This window comes from Elephantulus edwardii, unplaced genomic scaffold (assembly GCF_000299155.1).
Source record: "Elephantulus edwardii isolate Elephantulus edwardi_28Jun2011 unplaced genomic scaffold, EleEdw1.0 scaffold00104, whole genome shotgun sequence".
Taxonomy (NCBI): Eukaryota; Metazoa; Chordata; class Mammalia; order Macroscelidea; family Macroscelididae; genus Elephantulus; species Elephantulus edwardii.
In genome coordinates this window covers 5,203,562-5,207,789 of record NW_006399854.1, presented here as the reverse complement: position 1 = coordinate 5,207,789, position 4,228 = coordinate 5,203,562, and the positions used below count along the sequence as shown (strand labels likewise).

At 38.1% G+C, this 4,228-nt stretch overlaps 1 pseudogene; it reads right to left on the bottom strand.

The window, feature by feature from the left end:
* LOC102869616 overlaps positions 1–4,228 on the bottom strand; it is a 47,045-nt pseudogene that overhangs the window by 32,953 nt on the left and 9,864 nt on the right.

Here is a 4,228-nt window from a genome sequence, read left to right as displayed (position 1 = left end):
ATAATAAATTTTAAAAAATAGAAAAAAATTTCTAAAATATAAACAAAAGGCATGAAATTAGCACACGATGTGGGAATATAGAGCTAACAGACTCCTGACGCTGACTGCCACAATTTTGAATATATAAAAACACAGTATCTATGAAGCACAAGAGAGGAAAGTACAATAATATGAGGTATGCTTGAATTGAGTTATGGAAAATTTTGCATTTACAACTTGGAAAAAATCCTCAGATATTGTCTCTATCCACGGCTCTCATTAGGCCTGAGACACCCCCTGGGGACCACTCCAAATGATACATCAGAGGCCCTACTGATGGCTGGGCCACATAAGGGATGGGGGTCCACTGGCTGGAGGATATCTTCTCCTATTCACTTCAGTTTTGGTCCACCAAAAAGGTCACAATGTGACAGCAGGATGATGGTAGGGTGACAGCAGAACATGAGTTCTGAGAACAACATGAGCAGGAGAAGGGAGACAGCGAGGGTCCAGAAGGTAGTAGTGGAAAAGGCAGAAAAAGTGGGCAGAGGAAAGGGACTCATGTGAGACTGTGGAGCCAGGGTGAAGAAAAGGCAGCCAAGGTCCCTGCTAACCAAGGTAATGTGGGAGATTTCAGGCAGCAGGCAACCCATTCCCAATTCCCATATGTTCCGTGATGGTAGGGAAAAGGGCCCACTGTGACATACACATCTAAGACATACTGGGATACACTAGCATGGCACACTAGCAACAAAAATGGAGTGCTGTTACTAACTCACTAACACTGATTCTGTGTAACAACCTGGTCTTGCGGAACTATAGAGGTAAATGAGAAGCAAGTATGCCCCTACCCAACCAACTGGGACACTATAAGTATCAAGTGACTTTATATAAATAAAAGTGTTTTGTATAATTGATTAGTTAATATCGTTGATTTGTATATTGATAGGAAAAATATGAGCATGTAGTTGATAAAAGTATAACTCCAATATATAATTGAGTCGAACAATCTTTTTTTTAAAAAAATTTGCTAAAATTTTTTATTATGCATTCTTTGTTGCACATTTTTCTCCCTCTAAAACAAATTATTTTTCTTAAACTGTATAAGTAAAGTTACCTCTAATATGTCAGAAGTGATAAGTTTCATTACACGATCATCTGGATCCTTAAATTCTTCTGTGACTTCAGTTCGTGGAATTTTTTTCTTCATTCTATATGACAGCTATATGATAAAGAACATCTTTTAAAAAAGAACATCATTTAAATGATAGTTTTGAAGTACTAAAACATATAAACCAGCAGTAAAAATTGACTATTATTAAACACCAAACAAGAATAGTTCTAACTATGTATTTAAGATACCCATATTGTAAGGAGAGACAGGTCTTTAGAGAGGGACATCATGCTTGGGAGGGTGGAGAGACAGCGTAGGAGGAGAAGGCCTTCTATGAGGTGTATTGATCCAGTGACTGGGGTAATTGGGATGAGTATCAGAGACAATGCAACTGGCACAGGACAGAGCAAGCGACTCGACAGCACGTAACAACAACAGCAAATCTTAACTTTACAAGAATGCAATCACTACAGTTTGTTGTCTGTATGTATATCTAAGTATCCCCAAATAATGCAGAGGTGAGTCATTAAGCACGCAATCACATACCTTTCTCTCTCTGTGCCACTGCTGATGATCCAGAATTATGTCCTTAATATTGTCAAAAAAATCATCCTTTATCAAGCTGAGTGCTTTGTCAGTCCTGGATTTATCAGTTGAAATGGTATGTTTCATGTTCTGATAATGCTCATGAACATTCAGCATTTCCTAAAAGTGAAAAGGTGAATCTTTTTATTTCAATTTCTATGAAGAAATTTAAAGGCCAAACCAACACAAAATAAAATTATCTTGCAAAGTAACTAGGCGCTAATATGTTTTGTACATAGTAAATCCTGAAAAATCTAGGAATCTGTATAAAGTGGACACTTGTTAGAGAAGGAAAATACAAATATTTTCCACTAAAATGAGTGACAGAAAAGTGGTAAGATTATACTTATCAAAATTTGTGAGATCTGGAAAAGGTCTCCACTGAGTTCTAGCTTTCACTGGATAACTGTTTCTCACTGAAAAGAATGACTTCACAGTACAACGGTATTAATGAAGAAGATGCTCTCCAGAGATCTACCTCCCTCACTCGTTGGCTCTCTCTCACTTCTGTCAAGTTGGAATCGACTCAATAACTGACCCTCTAGTGGATTTTCAAAGGCAGTAAATCACCCCTCTTTCTGATTTCTTGCTCATCTTTCTCCCAAGTTGCTGCTGGAGGGCGTGAACTGCCAGAGAGGTGCTGCCTCTGGGTTAACAGTGCAACCTGCTACAGACTACACCACCTGAACTCATTCCACAAGTATGGAATAACTGAATTCATCTTAACAACCTAAGACACATTCTCGTAGAACTAATTAACCCATTGACATCAAGCTGGGGTACATTCATAGCTGACCCACCAGCAGGTTTTCAGAGGCTCTAAATCGCACGGGAGGAGACTGCCTATCATTTTCCCTTGGAGCAGATGGTAGCAGATCTGAACCACCAAACAGCAATGTTACTTTTGGGTTAGTAACACAACTCCCTACCAACTATTCCTCAGAGCTCTCACAGAGGAAAGAGTAATAATGAGTTCATACAGAACTGTATTACAGGAAAGAAAATTATTATATAAATACAACTACAGATAACAAGGTCATTATTTTTCTATCATCCTGCCACATCATAAACATTAACATTTTCTTGTGCTATGCTAGAAAATCCATATAAGTATCATGCAAACCTTCACATGTATGTGCTGACTTTCAGAAATCTAAGCCTAGATGTTCTTTCACATAAATTTCATCATTAGTGTTAAGATTCATCATTAAAAGAAATAGAAAGTAATTTAGGATATTATTCATGGCATCATTTATTAATTATATCTTTCTCCCTGGAAATCTCCAGCCTGATGAGCAGGTCCATAGTTAACATAAAGATAACATACTGCAGGCAGACCTAAAACACCCTGTAAAACTTGGCCTAGGGAGTTAGCTTTAAGGCCAAAAGAAACCATCTACATCCTCTATACACTATCACAAATGTCCATTGTGATATCTGAGTGATCTCCAAGATAGACTGTTCATTTCTAAGAGATTTTTATGAAATCAACAATTATGCAAGGCATTTGATTCTGCTAGGTAGTATGAGTGCTCACAAAGCAGGATCTGCAATGAGGGAAGAGTTTCTATGTAGGGAGGTCTTAACTCTTTACAGTTAACAGAGGGCACCGCCATTGTTATTCAACATTTAACACTGAGGGGAAACCACTTAGCTGGACCAGGTTTTGAATCTGAATTCTGTCAAATGTTAGATGTGTGCCCTAGTGTAAATTGTTTAATCTGCAGATCATGCCCCATATCTGTATAAAATGTCTACCTACTCACCACTTATTGACTCTAGGCATACATTAGTAATGGTATACCCTCCGCTAAAGCAGCAATAAGGTGTCACACATGACTTCTGTGGCTTGAGAGTTTACACTACACTGTAGAATATACAACAGACACCATTATAAAAAAATAGAGATACCATTCGACCCAGCAATTCCACTGCTGGGAATATACCCCAAAGAGACCATAACTGACATCCAAGCAGATATATGCACACCCATGTTTATTGCAGCTTTGTTCACAATAACAAGGAGTTGGAAACAACCTAAGTGCCCATCAAAAAACTAAAGGATACAGAAGTTGTGGTATAGTCACACAACGGAATACTAAGCTGCATTGAAAAACAAGGAACTCATGCAATATTATTCAAAATGTGTGACCCTGGAGGACATTATGCTGAGTGAAGTATCTGTCACAAAAGGACAAATACTGCATGGTGCCACTGTTGTAAAGCAGGATTGACCTCGGGGTTGGGAGGAGACTGAGAAGAACGGGTTCAATAATGTATACTGCACTGAAACAGATGAGGAAAATTGTTTAAGAGGGAACATTATTAGGTATTTTTGTCATGACAGGAGTCCAGCACGAAGGCTGTATAGTAGAGTGTACCTGGTCGGGGAGGGATTGTAAAAGAATTAAAGAATTTTTCTTTTACTTTTCCAAGAGGGTAGTGTACTAGGGAAGAGGGTTGGGAGGGAAGAAAAGTGCAACAATGAATGAATGGAAATCCAAAGGCTCTGTAAATTGTCACTGAAAATAATAATAAATTTTAAAAAAT